Genomic DNA, 18,542 nt, shown 5'->3' on the forward strand with positions numbered 1-18,542 from the left:
AGGGATAAGGATTTGAAACTGATGGAGTTATTTTCATGGAAGACTCTGTAAGATTCTGGGCACAAACTGGGATGCTTAGGACCCAGGTGACAAAGTGTGGCCTGGGAGAGGAAAGCGGCCATTCTCCTTCTGCTGCATAGAACCCAGCGCCATGCTGAGGATGGTGGTCTTGGGAGGCTTCTTCTAGCAGCTTAACGGGTGAGTGGAAGCCAGAGAAAGAGATCACGCAGGGCAGCCCCAAGTGGTTGCTGCAGCTGGTAGCCCAGCCTGCGGCCCAACATGAACCTCTCCTAGAATTTACCAAGTGCCTCTTGAAAGGAGCTAAATTCTGCATGGGCAAGTGAAGGGCTTGCTCAGGATCATTGTATTTGGGGCATAAACAAATATACTCCCAAACTGGGAGGCTCTGGGTCACTTGGGAGAATTTGTGTGGGCGGAGTGTTAGCATCACTCTTTCTTGCCACTTCCCTGGCTCCAGCTAAACTTAGCGATGACTGTCCAGGACCTACTCTGGAAGAGCAGGAAGCATTTCCTCCAATCACTCAGATGAGGGATTTCTTAACCAAGGCCAGGACCCAGAGCGTGCTGCCTCTATGGGAGGTCCCAGGGGATGGGAAGGAGGTGGGGGCAGAGAGGCTGGTACTGGGGGTGGGGTCAGTGGGGGGCAGGAAGAAAGAAGAGGTAGGAAGAAATGGTCTCAGGTGGTTACTTTGAGCACCCAGTGTTGCCACGGGCAGAATTTCATTTTCTTTACAGCAGAGCAAATTGACACGGACAATTATGTGATCTTCTAAGGAGAAATCAGCAAAGCCAGAAAATCTATCTCTAGGAAGTGTTTCTTTTATTCCGGAATTTCAATAGGGTGAGAGTTAACACAGCAAGTTCTAGCTTAGGAACCAAAACATTCTAAACTTTTAAAAAGGCCTAAGACCAACAACTCCAAGATATCTTAACACCCATTTAACTGCAACTCCCTAAATGTGGTCCAAATGCCAACCTGTATAAAAAGCTTTTGGAGTGCTGGTTAAAAATGAAATTCCTTAGTCCCACCCAAACCCACTAAATCAGATTCCCTTGGAAAGAGCCTGGGATTCTATTTTTTGGACAAGTACCCAGGAAATTACTATGCACATTAAAATTTAACAGCACTTTGTTTTTACCCTCACTGTCCAATATAGTAGCTACTTACCACTTGTGACTATATCAATTAATTAAAATTAAATAAAAATTTAAAATTCACTTTCTCAGTCATCCTAGCCATATTTCAAGTGTGCAATAACCCCATGTGACTAGTGGCTACTATACTGGACAACGCAGAACATTTCCGTCATCACAGAAAGTTCTATTGGACAGAGCTGGTTGTAAGGAAGATTGTAAATATGAGTTAGAAGATTATAAATGTTTTCATGTTAACATGTGAAGTTTAATCTTTTTTTTTTCTATAAAAATGCTGTTTGCTCCAAAACAGTGAACTTTGCATTGGTTAGTATTGATCTGTGAGGGTATCGCTGTCCCTGTGGGTCACCTCTTTTCTGCCTTTTGGCTGGGCCATACAGAGCCTCTGCAGGAGTTAGATGGGTATAGCCAAATACACTAGCCTAATACACTTCTGGGTGGGTGTAGTCTCACAGCCACCCCTTGGTGGGACAATGGAGTCTGTGCAAAGCCAGAGTCTCCCATGGCTCTGGGCCGATGCAAACGTGGGCCAGTGCGCACGGCTGGCCAAGTCAACTGTGGTTGGACTTTGGCCCCAACTTGCCTCCTCAGCCAGGCACCTTTGCACAGTGCACAACCTATAAAACCGTATGCACTGGCCCTGAGTGGGGGAGCAGCGTTTGTTGAAGTTGCAGATTTTTTAATTCAAAAAATACAAAGCTTTAGTGTCCTATTTTAGAACACCTCTTAAGACTGGACCCCATGCTGGACGCCAGGGACCCAACAGCCAAAGAGAGAAGGTCACTACCCTCAAATTGTTTGCAGTTAAGCTGGGAAGGGGCTCAGAACTAAACAGAACTTCCAGTGCAGCATGGTGCAGTGCAGTGGTGGAGGAATCTCTTTCGTCCAGGGAGATTAACCACCTTGGAGGGGACAGGGAGGTCCTCCTGGGTGCCTAAGATGATACAGAAGGAAGACTAGAGCCAAGTGAATGGGATGAGGGAAGGCAGTGTGAGCAGAGGGAACAGCAGGATCGAAGGGGAGGGGAGAAGCAGCACGGTGCTTGGGGAGCTACACATCTGAGCTGCTGTTGCTGGAGCTGAAAGTATGAACTGGAGAGGAGGAGGGAGAGTCAGGCAGAGGCTGGGGCTGGAGCCACAAGTCTGGGCTTTATCCTGCTTCAAAGGGGTGTCATGGGAAGTCTCTCAGCTGCTCAGATTGTCAAAGATTGACTGCTTTGAAAAACGTATCAGAAGTTATATTTGTAGGCTGCATTTTATTTTGTCTAATTGCATTTGATCCTTACAACACCCACTAGAAAATCAAGATAGGCATTGTTTACTATTTTACAGAGTGGAGAGTAAGGCTCAGAAAGGCAGCATCATTTGCCCAAGGGTCACACGACCCCACGTCAAGCATTAAGATTTCTTTAAAAAATGATCTTAACTTTGTTATTTCCTAATTATAAAAGCAGTAAGTGATCACAAGAAAATATAGGAAACTATATAAAAATATGAAGAAAATAAAAACTCACCCATAAATCCACATTTACTACTACTATTTTACTGCATTAACTTTCAGTCACGGATACGCGTTCACGGGCACACACACACAATACTCTTTATGCCACAAATATAAATTCTATATCTATATATAATGTATATAGATATTATACATCCTATGTATGTTATACATACTATTTTAATACATTAGGATTTTGTATCCTGCTTTTTTCACTTTACAGCTTTCCATGAGCAATTTTACATGTCTGTAGTGTTTGGAAGTAAGATTTTCAATGGCCACATGCATTGGCAATTTCTTTAATTAATTCCTTGTTTTGGAACATTTTTAGGTTGCTTCTGAGCTTTTGTTAATATAAATATGCTTTAAAGAACAAAACTATTACCTTTGGAAAAATTTCTTTAAAAAAGTTACTGTGTCAAAAAGTATGAACCACTTTAAAGATCATGATACATGTTGCCAAACTGCCCTTCAGAAAGGTTGAACCAATTTACTCCCCTGCCAGCTGGATATGACAATGTCCTCTTTACCAACGAGTTGTCAGACTACAGGCTCTGGTCATAGTTCACTTCCCATGACCCTTGTTGTGAGGCTCCAGAAGAAGAGGACAAGGGAACCAGCACAGGGAAACACGCATGCATAGGGTCTGCCACCTAGGCAGAGGGTTGCCAGAGCAGCCCCAGGAAGTGGGGATGGAGAGGTGATGGTGAAAACAACCACACCTGGTCAGGACTCTAACAGGGCACGCTTGGCACGTGACGAGAGGACAGGAGACACCCGCCTTTCCTTTCAGCAGGCCACGGCGGGTTAGCCCTTCTGTCCAGCATGTTCCCAAAGTCAGCATTCCTTAGTGCTTGGTGTTTCATGAGGGGGGCGTTAAAACTTCAGATGAACCTGGGAAAGAGAGATTTCTGTTCAGAGCTGGAGAAGAGCTCTTGTTAATGACTCCCATGAAATGCAATCCATCCACCTGATCCTCAATCCAATTTAAAGTGATTTTACTAGATTTGAGGGTGTGTTCGATCACTGCATCTTAACTTTGAATGAAGTGAAAACCATGGTTACCAAGGGAAAGGAAAAAGGGCCTGTACTCAAACGTGGAGAAGACCATCCCAGGCCTCCCAAACCACCCTGTGGGTTCAGATGTGATCTGTCTGCCCCAAAGCAAAAGGATTGTGCACCAGTAAAAATGCCATCATGTGGCTCTGTGTCACTGCTGTAGTTCCCTGGAGGAACTGCAGACCAGAGAGCACATACATGTCCCTCCAGGGTTGCCAGAAGGACTAAAGGACAAAGTGAGCCTTGGTGAGGTCCCAAGGCCTTTGGAGTTGCAAGAGCTGGGAGGTGGCCGCTCTAGAAGGTGGGGTGAGAGGGGTGACTGTGGGCTTGGCATGGGTCATCTCAGGGATGTTGGAGGACAGAAAGGAAGCAGTCAGATATCATGGGGATTGCAGGATCAGGACCTGAGGCCCCCTTCTCTGCCTCCCAATGGTCACTTCTTTTTCTTTGCTCTCTCTCTTTTTCTTTTTCCTCCCATCTCCAGTTTCCACTATTTAGTCATCTTTCACGTGGCCCCAAAATAGCCACCTCAATCCCCAAGTCAGCCTGAGCTTTCAGCTTCAGGACTCTCCATCAATCTGGCAGCACTCTCTGTGTCTCTCAAATCAAATTACTGAAGTAGAGAAGCTGAATGGTCCGGAACAGCTATGGATGGTCTCTGCCTCTGGGTCAAGTGACCACCCTGGTCCCTCAGTCACAGATAGTCATTATGGGGGACAGATGGGTCAAGTGGCATAGAGGACTGCAGGCTGGAGGTAGAGCTGCCATGGTCAATTACAGAATGTTTCAAGTGGAAAAAGAATTACAGTTCCTCTTTTAAGACAGGCTCACACTGCCCATGAGACCAAACAAGGGGAAAGATCGGCAAGGAAGAGATAGAGGTCAAGGGTCATCTGGGCACAGAAGTAAGGTTCACAGGAGCAGAAAGAGCTTTGGGCTTGGAGTCAGAGGACCTGGGTCCAAATCCTGACTGATTTGCCTGGGAGTTGGTCTGGGGCCAGGTATTATACCTGCCACAGTCTCAGTTCCTCATCTGGGAAAGGTAGATCCTGCTGCCCTCCCAGAGAGGGCTTGAGAATTAACTGATATCATATACATGAAAGTGAATTTTCAGTTGCACATCATAACCTCTACTGTAGCCTCCTTACAGTAGAATTAGTGGCTCTTAATGGCTGTGACCTTTCTGGGCTCTCTAGAGAATCAGAGTAAGGCATGTATGACTTGTTCTAGATTAAAGCAGTTCTCAAAATTCAGTGTCACATGACCCTTTTACACTCTTAAAAATTACTGAGGACCCCAAAGAGTTATTAATATGGGTAATAGTTATTTACTATCCTCAAAGTGAAAACTAAGGATTAAAAAATATGTACTTAGTAATTCATTGTAAGAAAATAACCCATTAAATGTTAATATAAATTTATATTTTTATTTTAAATGGTGATATTTTCCAAACCAAAAAATATCAAGTGAGATGAGTGGCACCGTTTTACATTTTTGCAGCTCTCTTTAATGTCTGGCTTATTGCATTCAATCTGCTGGGCTATGTTGTTTTGGTTGAAATATATGAAGAAAATCTGGTCTCCATACATGTATAGTTGGAAAAGGGAGAAGTATTTTAATAGCCTTTTCAGATTATTACGGATGTTCTTTGATGTCATAACCACTCAACAAGCAGTAGTTATTTAAAGATAAGTTGCAATGTGGAATCTCAAAATCAATGAGTTTTTTGTTCTTTGTTACATTAAAATCCATTGGTCTGTCTTGCACTATGAATGGATCTTTTACCAAGCATGATTTTGCAGCATCATGAATTGCTCACTTGGAAAATATTGGTTCAAAGAGTTATGCAGATCACCTAAATGTTGACACATTTCCTTAGATGATATCCAAAAAATCCCATTCATTAATTTTACCAGTCTCATCAGAAAAGTCTTAGAATTTGGGAAAGCTGTCAAGCTTACAGGTGTGGATGCAAAGTTTTCCAAAAATTAAAACTTTTTGTTTAAAAGCTCAAATTCTACTGCTGGCAACATATACTGTCAGTTGATATCTTTGACGTGACAGGCTCACTTTGTTCATTTTAGAAAGTTTCTGCCAAACCCCCCATTCTGTATAACCACATTTTGTCTATCAGTGCTTCTTTGAAGTAAAGATGGTGTTCCACTTTTTAAAAAAAGCTAGTTCAGCTCACAACTCAAAACCACTACACAGTGCTTTTCTTCAAACACTTTTCTTCATCCATCATACTTTGGAATACAGCAGAACTGCTTTTATGCATAATTCTCAGTGTGTCACACAGAATATGGAAATACATGAACTCAGGGTCAAGATTAATAAAATGAGTAAGTTTTACTGCTTCATCAAAAACGTTCTTTAGTGAGACTGGCCATTGTTTTCCTGCACGTGTATGACAGTGCAGAACACAATGATTGCTAGGACATCGTGGTGCCTTGACTCATGGGGAGGGGCCAGCAGTTTCACTCATAGCCCCTTTTCTCCATCAGTACACCCGACCACAGTGACACAAGTAAGTGACATCGGTATGATTATAAAAATAGTTTTGACTTCAAAGACCTTCTGAAAAGGTCTCAGAAGCCCTCAGGGGATCCATAACCTATATTTTAAGAACCACTGTTCTAGAGCTTTGGGGTTGAAAGAAATGACACATTCCTTTATTTCCTTAATAAAATTAACTCTGGCTCAAGGAAGTCCACTGCTCCTAATGTTCTGGGATTCTTTCTTCCTCTCCTGGGTCAGACACCAACCCTGGCACAGAAAATAGACGAAGGTCTTGGTCCCTCCTGGTTGATGCTGACACTGCTCCTTGCCCAGGCCCTCTGGGTGCATGCAGTGGGGAGTGGCTCTGCTGGTAGCCCCACCACCCCAGGGCCATGCTCAGCAGTGGGGTCTTCTTGAGACCCTCTTGGCTCTGGCACTGGTGCCCTGCCTGACCCTTGTCCCAAGATCTTGCCTCCTCAAGATGTGTGCTCTGCGTTGGCTCAGGTCCCTATCACTCTGAAATCTGCCAGTCTCCCTGTCTTCCTAGTTTCTATGTCTCCAACCAGGCTTTCCTGGATCAGGTTTTCCCTTTTCAGTCCCTGAATTCTGAAGCCTTCAAAACCCTTCTCTTTTCCAATATTCTGGTTTAATTCACTCAGTGGACCTAAACCAGAAGTCCATGGCCCCCAGATTGTGCATGAATTTGACTACAAATGTTTCTGTTTTTTTAAAAATTTGAATAAAGTGCCAATATTTAAAAATCAGGATATTCACAGACAATTGTGCTATCTGTCTTCTCCTGAAGGCTTAGATGGTCTGACAACATTAGGCCTGCATTTTCACATGGCAACTGTTGGCTGAAGGTGAGAAGAATGCATCGTTCATTTTGTCAAAGACCCTACTGCTCCCTCTTGTCTCCCAACAGCCTTCTTTACTCATTCACTTACCTGCCTGACTTTGTTAACATTTGAGTTTGTCATCCCTGTCCAGCCCTTTGAAGGACAAAGGCTTTTAAGGGTATATCTTCTCTTACCTGGCAAACCATATGCAAATTTGTTTTTTAGTCATCTTGCTATGGCCAAGAAGACAGAAATAAGCCTGTCTGACAACATTTTATGAAAGATGGCTATGTTGTCTTAAGCCCAGTTTAAAAGTGGAGCTTCTCTATTTGAAGTTTGTAGCAGGTTCAGAGTATTGTCTGCTCAGGAGCCCTTGAGCTTTCTTCACACAATCCATGGTGTTCCACAGAGCACCACTGAACAACCACAGATCTAGCCGATGCAAAGCTCATAAGAGGAAACACAGAGACCTTGACTGAGCCCAGCCAAAGAAAGGGTGTTAGGTATCAATAGCTGACACTGCACTGTTGAGGAAGACCCCAGCTTGGTGGATGTAGAACAAGGGTTGGAAATCATCGTTGACTTCAGGGATCTGCCTTACCAACTGTGTGCCCAGGTGGATCACCGAACCCTGTCTGAGCGTGTCGAATTTAAAGCCTCTTCAACATAAATTGTCACTCACAGTGTAAGTCATTTTTGTTATTCAGCTGGGACTGGGGGGAACAATTTTGACCAGCTCCTCTCTGGGTGGAAGCAGGCCCTGTCTGGGTGGTGTGTACTAAGTTCACTGTCTTGGTGAAACCATAGGGCATCTCTGGCCATCAACGCCTGCTGTGGTCTGTGCCTGGGTTAAGGTCAGAGCTCAAGTCTGACTTAAGCCACGAGCTGAGGCAGCTTCGGGAAACTGGGGGGCAGGGTGGTCATTCAAACTCAGCATCACTGTTGCTTTTCTCTCTTCTTTTGTATAAAAAGATCAATCTCATGTCTAATTCATTGGAAAATTCTCCACTTCTCTGTGTGTATTTTTGATAAAAATAGAAGTCTCTGAGGACTGCAGGCTCCTGCTGAATTTTATGAGCAACTTCTCAAAGCTTGATCACCAGGATCTTATAATCTTTCCTTGAGTGAATTAAGCATCAGCAGGATGCTAGCTTTCCGGGTGACTGGTTCGAGTAAAAGACTTCTAGCGCTGGAGGCAGGAAGTTTTAAGGCCATTTAATCAATTTACACAAAAAACACAACAGAGTGGACAAGTTGGCAGGAAGTTGGTCTCATAGACTCCCATTTCCATTTCTCTCCTTTCTTCCTTCTCACCTTCCTTTCTCCTTTCCTTCCTTCCTTCCTCCCTCCCTCCTTCCCTTCCTCCCTCCCTCCCTCCCTTCCTTCATCTCTCCCTCTCTTCCTTCCTTCCTCCCTTCCTTCCTTCCTCTCTCCCTTCCTTCCTTCCTTCCTCCCTTCCTTCCTTCCTCCCCTCCTTCCTTCTTCCCTCTCATCCTCTGCCCCTTTTCTGGTCCCAGCCATCACCACCTCTGCAACAGACTCCAAACTCGCCTCCCTGCCTGCAGACTTGTCCTCTTCCAAGACAGGGAGTGCTTTCCAGAGGACAAATATGATTGTATTTCCTCCCTGCATAAACCTTCATTGCTTCTCTGGTTTAAAAACTTCTATGGTGTTAGAATTCAGGATAGATGTTACGTTTGAGGAGGAGAATGGAGCTGATGATAGAGAAGGGCATGAGGGAGGCTTCTAGGGGGCCAGTGATAGTCTGTTTCTTACCTTGGGTGGTGGTCACATGGATAGTCATATTGTGATAATTTATTGAGCTGTGCCATGATGACGTGGGCACTTTTCTGTACACGTGTTATACTCCTATAGAAATTTTTAATTGGTTCAGTGTTTAATATCACCCTCTTGTGCTTTCCCAGGTGAGGGTGAGGAATGGCTTTGAATGCTGGGGAAGGGGACTTCTGGGATTCCTTAAGAGGGTCACTGGATCTTGTGGCAGCTTTGACGCTGGAGTATCAGAATAATGAGATAATTTCAATGACTGTGGGTGTGACAGACTTGTAGACTATCTGATGAATGGGGTCATGTAACTGCAGAGTTCTGGGATAACGATGGTTCAGAGAAGCCTCTAGAATCCTTTACAAAAGGTTATGGTTTGGGGCTGAGCAGGAAGAATTAATCCTGGCGCAATTCCCATCCAAGGAAGGATTTGTTTCAGATGGAGTTTGATTAGGCACGGACTTGGTGTCGCTTTTAGCAGAGGTGTGAGGGTGCTCCACAGAAATGCTTTCCTGAAGTTTGTGATCAGGGCTCCAAGGGGACAGGAGGCCACAGGACCTGGGAAAGATGCCAGGCCTTCCTCAGAGGTAGGCTGCAAAACTCTCTCTGAGAAGTGACCCTTACAGTGGACCAATAAATGGGCCCTGGAGGAAGGCTGGGGGTGCTTCTCTCCCACTGGTCCCTTGGCAGAGCTGAGGAATGTGGCAGCCATGGGTTTTAGGGTAAAGAAAGAATTGGTGTGTATTGAGTGGTAGGGGACAGGCGGGGGTGGGCTCCCCCCATCCTGCAACTGAGTCACCAATTTGCTGAGCTTTTATAATCATTGGACATTTTGTTCATTGCATTTTTAAAAACCTACTCTTCCTGGGCCTGTGTCTGCCTCCACCTAGCACTTTGTCTATTACATTGACATTTGCCTTCTCCTGTCTTGGCCTCTTTGCTGGCCATAATGGCAGAAGTGGCCCTTTATGATGTCCTACTCATCCCCAGCACAGCATCTCGCACCTTGCAGGTGCCCAGTGAGCATCTGTGGAACAATCAGAGGTGTGTGGGTCATGGGAGGGAGAGCTTGCTTATGCTCTGCAATCCCCCTGAGGAGTGGGACCTACCATCTCTTGAAAAACCGAGGCTCAGAGTTCATTTGAAGCACATCACTCATAAGGGGTAGAACTGTGATTCAAACCTTGGCCGGTCAGTCACCGAACCCCTTGCCCTGAATCTCTGTGCAGTGCTGACCCCCAGCTACACTAGCCTAGTTATTCCCCCTTCAGCAATCCTATGACTTGCCAACTTTTTATTCAGGGTAACTCAACCCTCTCACCAATGCATCCCAAATAACCCAAAGATTGGGTTCCCCAACAAAAGTGTACAAGTCCCCCTGAGACCTAGCCCTTACCTACAGCTCTGGTCCCATATCTAGCCACATGGTGTCCTGAACTTCATGCATTAATCATACGGAAATACTCCTAGTTGCTTGCATATATCATGCTTCCTTAATGGGTTCCTTTTTCTAGGATACTTCTTTCTCATCTCTATTGGGTGGGAAATTATAAATAGATATAGACAGATATATAGGCGGATCTATCATCTCACATAGTAAGAAATCCTGGGGGCGAGGGTGCTGCCGGTGCAGGGCCTCCAGCTCCTCTGCTTGTGCTCTCTGCATTGGCTTCATTCTCAGGCTGATAGCGAGATGGTGGCTCCACATCTCACCTCCAGACACATCAGCGTCATGCACAAGAAGAAGGACTGTTTGTTCGTGGGTCTGCCTCCCTGAGCCCCCAGCACATCACCAGCCTGGCTCACTGGTCAGGCCTGACCACAGACTCACCCTAAACCAAGGGGAATGGTGTTGATGAGATTAGTTTAAACTCATCAGGATATACCCCCTGGGGCTGGGGATTGGGTTGTGCTAGGGTGAGGTGTGTTCTTTAAAGAGTGGGACTCTGTCTGCAAGGGAGGTCTCAGAATTGGAGTGGATCTTAAAAGGTATCCAGCCCAGCATTTCTTTTTTTTTTTTTTTTTTGCTGTATGTGGGCCTCTCACTGTTGTGGGCTCTCCCATTGCGGAGCACAGGCTCCGGACGCGCAGGCTCAGCGGCCATGGCTCACGGGCCCAGCCGCTCCGCGGCATGTGGGATCTTCCCGGACCGGGGCACGAACCCGTGTCCCCTGCATCGGCAGGCGGACTCTCAACCACTGCGCCACCAGGGAAGCCCCCCAGCCCAGCATTTCTAAGGAAGGCTCCTCCTGGCTAGCATTTTAGCCTCCTCCCAACTCTAATTCTCCACCAGCCTTTTCCCCCACAGCCAAAATCCTCAGCCTCACCCCTTCTGCACAGTGGCCCTCTCTGTGGGCCTGGCCTCTCTGCCCCACCTGGCCGCATCTGCTTGCTTTCTTCCCACATGCCTTGCTAACTCACTTGCACCGTGCTCTTCCTACCCGGAACACTGTGCCTTCTTTCTAGCCAGTCTGTGTGCATCTTGTCTGGGGGGCATGCCTGGATTAACCTCCCCACCTGTGTCACTCCCATCCTTCTGCAACCCCTCTAGCCCTTGGGGATTCTCTCCCTGCATTTACCTGCTGATGCTTTGTTTGCAAACCTTCAAAGTTCTGAAATCACTTCTGCATTTCACAGACATGTTTTTCTCCCAAACAAGGGTGTTTCTTCCTTGAAAAGAGTGATGTCTTCTAATTCTCTGGCAATCCCAGGAGCGACAGCCTTCCCCCCAGACCCCGCCCCCTGCCCCTGACCCACCACACAGGCACACACTCTTCATCTCTTTGATCGCCACAGTCCCCTCCCCCACCCCAGAGAGTAGGCAGTCAATTAATGCTGCTAACTAATTAGCCAGTTTGTCCTCAGCCTGGCCTCTTGCCCTTGCCCTCGCCCCTCTGTTTGCAGTGATGGCAGCCACCTCTAGAAAGGCACAGCTTCAACATTTAGGGCCAGAAAATCCTAGGAACAATGGCTCTTTGGGGCTAAGGTGTTATGTCTCTAGAAATAATTTAAGCTCTATGGTGAACAAACCACCTGTCACACTGCTAGGATACAGCTAAGGAAACTGGAAACTGTAGAGCACCTACTATGTGCCACGTCCGGGTTCCCCGCCTCAGATGTTTGTCCCTTTCAGCTGTGCACTTGCCAGAACTGCCTCCTCTGCCTTCCTTCTTCGGCAGCTCTCTGGAAGGTTCCACATACCCTGCACAACTCAGCTCAAATAGCACCTGTGGTGAAGCTTCACTTGATCCCCCAGAAACAGTCTCTTCTCCCCCTTCTCTGTCGTCTTACACTCTGTGCAAACTCTCTGCATGGCCCCAGCGCAGTATAAAGAGTTCACTGCTCACCTGCCTGCCTCTCTACTGTGTGTGAGCTACGTAAGGCCAGGAACCAAATTTTTCTGGATTTTTGCATCCTCTGAGGACAGGTTCATGCCTGTCAGGTAATAATAAATAAACCCCTGTTAATTAAATTAAATTAATAGTTGCTTAGGTCCGTAGAAAGCAAGATTCTGAAAAAATGAACATGGAACTTAATAAATACAATGACTTTTTTTTTTTTGCGGTATGCAGGCCTCTCACCATTGTGGCCTCTCCCGTTGTGGAGCACAGGCTCTGGACACGCAGGCTCAGCAGCCATGGCTCATGGGCCCAGCCGCTCCGCGGCATGTGGGATCTTCCCGGGCCGGGGCACGAACCTGTGTTCCCTGCATTGGCAGGCAGACTCTCAACCACTGCACCACCAGGGAAGCCACAACAATGACTTTTTTTTTTTAACATCTTTATTGGAGTATAATTGCTTTACAATGGAGTGTTAGTTTCTGCTTTATAACAAAGTGAACCAGCTATCCATATACATATATACCTATATCCCCTCCCTCTTGTATCTCCCTCCCACCCTCCCTATCCCACCCTTCTAGGTGGTCACAAGGCACCGAGCTGATCTCCCTGTGCTATGTGGCTGCTTCCCATTAGCTATCTATTTTACATTTGGTAGTGTATATATGTCCATGCCACTCTCTCACTTCGTCCCAGCTTACCCTTCCCCCTCCCCATGTGCTCAAGTCCATTCTCTATATTTGCATCTTTATTCCTGTCCTGGCTCTAAGTTCTTCAGAACCAATTTTTTTTTAGATTCCATATATATGTGTTAGCATATGGTATTTGTTTTTCTCTTTCTGACTTACTTCACTCTGAATGACAGACTCTAGGTCTACCCACCTCACTACAAATGACTCAATTTCGTTCCTTTTTATGTCTGAGTAATATTCCATTGTATATATGTGCCACATCTTCTTTATTCATTCATCTGTTGATGGGCACTTAGGTTGCCTCCATGTCCTGGTAGGGCAACACAGTGACTCTTAAATGTGTATTTTCTTTAATATGGTTCATGGTTAGGGAAAGAACAAGAAAAATGGAAGGAGAAAGAAGAGCATTGTTGAGAAGGCCTCTCTCCTTCTTTAGGTGAGCTTCCTAAGAGCAAGAACTATTTTATATCCTGTGGCCCAGCCCAGAGCCTGGAATATAGAAGATGATGCATAAGTATTTGATGAATAGATGAGCAGGAGATGGGTCAGGTTGTGCTTTGGGGTTGGACGCTGAGCACTGGCTGGGGTAGGGCATGAGGAACCTGGAATCCGGGATGGGACAGGGAAGCCCCCAGGAGGGAATAATCAACTTTGCCTATTTTGCCCAGGGCCTCAGACCTATGGTTGATCGATCAGCTCCTCTCTCTCTCTTCAACCTCCCCTCACCTCCTGCTCTTTACCCCTGGCTCTAGCACCTACATGGTCCCATTTAAGACTCTAAACTGAGGCCTCAGGTGAAGGGCATGAAACCAGACTTGTCCTTCATGCACATGTGCCAGACCCCCGACAGAGGATACGTGGAGGTCCAAGGGCTATATGTTTGTGTACTAAATAAATCTATAAACCAGTGATAAAAACTGATCAATAAAATATATTCTAGCCTCCTACTTTGACAAATATATCTTCAAAACAACAAAATAAAAAATGTATATAAAAATATAATTTTTATATGACTGAAATTTAACCAAATGTCAAAAATGACTGACTTGAATTATTATTGCACACATCTCAGACAGTAATATTGGGGTAAGTAATAAAAGCACACATAATTAATAAATTAGTACATATTTATTTATAAAGTTTATTTTTCACGTTTTCGTTTCAACAAAGTCACTAATTGTATTGTTATACAATCAAGATAGTCACATCAAGTATGTTCTATTGATGGTAATAATTTGGATTTAAAAAACGTGGTCCTGGGCTTCCCTGGTGGCACAGTGGTTGAGAATCCATCTGCCAATGCAGGGGACATGGGTTCGAGCCCTGGTCCGGGAAGATCCCACATGCCATGGACCAACTAAGCCTGTGTGCCACAACTACTGAGGCTGCGCTCTAGAGCCTGTGAGCCACAACTACTGAAGCCCATGCACCTAGAGCCCGTGCTCTGCAGCAAGAGAAGCCACTGCAATGAGAAGCCCATGCACCACAAGGAAGAGTAGTCCCAGCTCACCGCATCTAGAGAAAGCCCGCACGCAGCAACGAAGACCCAACGGAGCCAAAAATAATAAATAAATTTATAAATAAATAAATAAAATAAAAAATGTGGTCCTATTCAAAGTTTTCAAAATCTCAGCATATTTCCATCATAAAGTGTAGATCAAACTAAATGTAAATTATTTGAATATAAAATTTTCATATAGGTTTTCAAAAAAGTAATAATTCTTTATGAATGAATATAAGACATTTAGCCAAAATTATCTAAATTAAGCTAAAAAAATACTATGCCTATAATTCTAATATGTATGTGCAGTTGCCAGTGTAAAAAAACAATATCATTCTTTATGTACATTATGTCCAGACCAGTGGCTCTCAACAGGGGGTGATTTTGCTCCCCATGAGCATTTGGTAATGTCTGAAGACATCTTTGGTTGACCCAACTTGCTACTGGTATCTAGTGGGTAGAGGCCAGAGATGCTGCTAAACATCCTGCAATGTATACATTGCAACAAAGAATTAACCCTGGTTGAGAAGCCCTGGTTCCACACACACACACACACACATGCATGCATGAGAGTAATATGAACTGGTTAATATTGCAGAATGTCCCTTAGCTGCTATGTACAATTGTTGTGAATACTACACTAATTATGGGTAACTCCAGAATCCCAAATTGGAACATGAAGAGAAGCGAGAAAATAGACATGCGACACAGATTGCATTATGGAAGCATCTATTGCATTCTTGCTGTGCGAGAGGAAGGATTTGACATTTTAATTAGATCCTTGTGCTTCTGCCAATCAATTACCTCCCCCTTCCCCAGCTAACACACATTCTGAAATAATGTCCATCTCCAACATCAGAAGCAACACAACCCACAGATCCTGGTGTTCAGGCATAATCACCTTTTGTTTCACGGACATAGAAAAGAGATGTGGAGAAGCGCTGTCCTGAGGCCTGAATGGTATCATTTCAAGTGGGGGTGTTTGAGGTTACGGGTCATGCTCTACCAGAGTCTAGCAGCAGATCCCTAGCGACAGAGGTGCCCACGCTTTCCTTCATAAATATAGTTTCTGTGTGCTTGTGACATGGGGGAGGGGTTCTAAAGCATGAGGCCCAGGGAAGGGGCCTGGAGACACCAAGTCCCGTTATCACCCTTGGGTTCTGAGCCAGAACATGGGCGAGCTGAGAGGCTGTTAATATCGGATCATTAGCATTTCCCAACTCTTTTGCAGAACAGCATGCTGTTTGGCTGCCAAAATATTAGGACTGAAAGCAGCTGACAAAAATGTTTAGTGAAGAAGTGAGCCTGCTTGGAGAAGCCAAAGGGAAAATTCCTCTGAAACTGTGACCCGAGAAGGAACCTGGCTCTCAGGTCCTCTTTTGGAAACCTTCACTCATTCAGTGGGGGCTTCACTGCCCCCCACCCACAGGGCTCCTTCAAAGAGGTGTGCTCTGGGGCCAGTGCTTATTGCAGGTCCTTTCTGGGCAATGGCTCTGAGGAGGATGACTGCCCTACAGAAAGTCTAATAGTAAATTTATTCTCAGCACATGTTTAATGAATTTGGAAAATAAAGAGATGTAGACATAAAAGCCCCCTCCACAGAAACTCAGCTAATATTTCTAAAGAGACAGGTCCAAGGGGGCATCAGATGACAGTCACCTGTGTAGGTGAGGGTCGAGAGGCAGAAAGGACACGTGTCTTTACTAATGCTTTGTCCTTGTATCCACCCATGTGTCCCTTCACAGTCTACCAGGGAATCCTCCCTGCAGCCTCCACACAGGTTCCAGGCAGCCTTCCTATTTCCACTTTACAGACTTTGAAAGTTACAGCAACTTGCTTGGGGAGGCACAGCCAGTAGGTGGCAGAACCGAGAGTGAGACAGGGTCTTTGGCTCTAAGAACCATGCTCTTGCCAGTGACATCAGTGTTTTGGTCTGTGGACCAGGCAGTTTCAGTTATTGTAAGGCATTCAGGAATCCAAAGTACAGTAAGTACCACCGGTAGCCTCAGCCAATAGATATAAAACCACTACCATGGGAAGAGGGCCCAGAGTTTTTGACACTGATACAGATTCTACAGAAGAGTGGGAACCACTACCTCACCTCACATGTGTCAAAGACCTCCTGGCAGAGATGTGACATGCTTTATCACTAGGGACACTGGGCACAAAAATTCCTAGGAGGGGGGAGAACTAGGATTGTGGTGCAAATGTTTGGTCTGTGTTTTGAGGTGCACAATGGACTTATAATTCAGATAGAGAACCCTACACATAGCACATAGTAGGTGCTCAAAGTTTTTATCAAATGACCAAGTGACTGGCTGAATCCGAGAAGAGAAACAGAAGCCAAATGCCAAAGGAAAACCAGCCTCCTAATGGTGATTAGAGTGGGGTAATCAGCAAGCAAATCCCCTCACCCGTTAGAGAAAAAGGGATGGAAACAACCAGCAAAAGTTTTAGCACATTGTTTAAATGGTTGGTTTTGGAATAATAACACAACAGCGCAATCTCATCAGAGGTTCTAATGGGAGCGGAAAAGAAATACTCACGGCCAATTCCCTTTCTGTTCCTATTATTAGTAGCACATTTTTAAAGCACCCAGTAGGGTGTTAAGTCCTCTTCAATTACTATGAGTTCATTCATTCATTTATTCAACACGACAAATGTTCGGAGTGCCTGTTGTATGCCAGGCGTTGATCTGGTGTTGGGGATGTAACAGGCAACAAGACAGACAAAAGACTGCCCTGGAGACCGGCCAGCATGGTGGGGTGGAAAACCCTGCACTCACCTCCACTTATGGGCACACCAAAACCACAACTATTTGCAGAGCAACCACGATGGAAAAGATTAGAACCTGCCAGAAAAGATCTTTGACAACTGGAGATATAAAGAAGGAACCAAAATGAGTTGGATAAGAGGGGCGGACTATATTGACTCACAATATAGACAAGTCCCATCCCTGCTCCGGGTGGGCAACCCACAGACAGGAGAATAATTACAATTGCAGAGCTTCTCCCCAAGGAATGAGAGGTCTGAGCCCCATGTCAGGCTCCCCAGCCCGGGGGTCCTGTACCAGGAAGATGAGCCCCAAGAATGTTTGGCTTTGGAGGCCAGCGGGGCTTACTTTCAAGAGACCCAGACTCTGTGGGAAACCTGGACGCCACTCTTAAAAGGCCCACACAAAATCTCACATGCTCCAGGACCCTGGGCCAAAGTAGCAATTTGAAAAGAGCTTGGGTCAGATCCCCCTGCTGATCCTGGAGAGTCTCCCGGAGAGGCAGGAGGCAACTTCAGCTCACCCTGGGGACACGGACACCAGCTGCAGCCATTCTTGGGAGCTCCTTCTACCACAGCAGACACTGGTGCTGGTAAGCTCATTAGCACCAAGACCTGGCCCCATCCAACAGCCTGTAGGCACCAGTGCTAGACCAAGCAACTAACCAGCGCTAGGACGCCTCAGGCCAAGCAACTGTGGGGACACAACCCTGCCCAACGGCTGCCTTAGGACTCCCTGAGCCCACAGCTGCCTCTGGACATGGCCCTAGAAACAACCCTGCCCACCAGAGAGCTCAGGACCCAGCTCTACCCACCAGTGGGCAGGCACCAGCCCCAGAATTCCCTGAGCCCTCTACTCTGCCTGCCAGGAAGCCTGCTCTGGCCTCTGAAACAGCCTCACCCACCAGGGGTCAGACACCAGACCCAAGTAAACCACAGTCCCATAGTTTGCATATGTGGCTTGCCCACTAGGAGGCCAGACCCTGCCCTGGGACAAGCTGGGCTCTGGCCCTGCCCACTAGCAGGCCAACACAAGCTTTGGAATACCCTGGATCCCATACCCAACTGTATCAGGAACTGGCCCCCTGCCACCGGTGATCCGACACTAGCTCTGGGACCCTTGGATCCTACAAGACTCCATCCAGGTCCTGGCTCTGCCCCCAGTAGGCCAGCATTTAACCCCAGGACCTGGGTTCACCCACCAGTGAGTAGGCAACAGCACTAGAGTTTTCTGACCCTGACTCTGCCCACCAATGAGCCAGCACTAGCCCTGGGGCCCTCTGGGTTTCCACAGTCAGGGGCCCTGTGACCAGCCCTGCCAGCTAGCGGGCAGCAGCCTCCACATAAGGCAGGGCCTGGTAACCAACTGGACCAGGGGCCA

This window comes from Mesoplodon bidens (assembly GCF_964165515.1).
Source record: "Mesoplodon bidens genome assembly, chromosome: 2".
Taxonomy (NCBI): Eukaryota; Metazoa; Chordata; class Mammalia; order Artiodactyla; family Ziphiidae; genus Mesoplodon; species Mesoplodon bidens.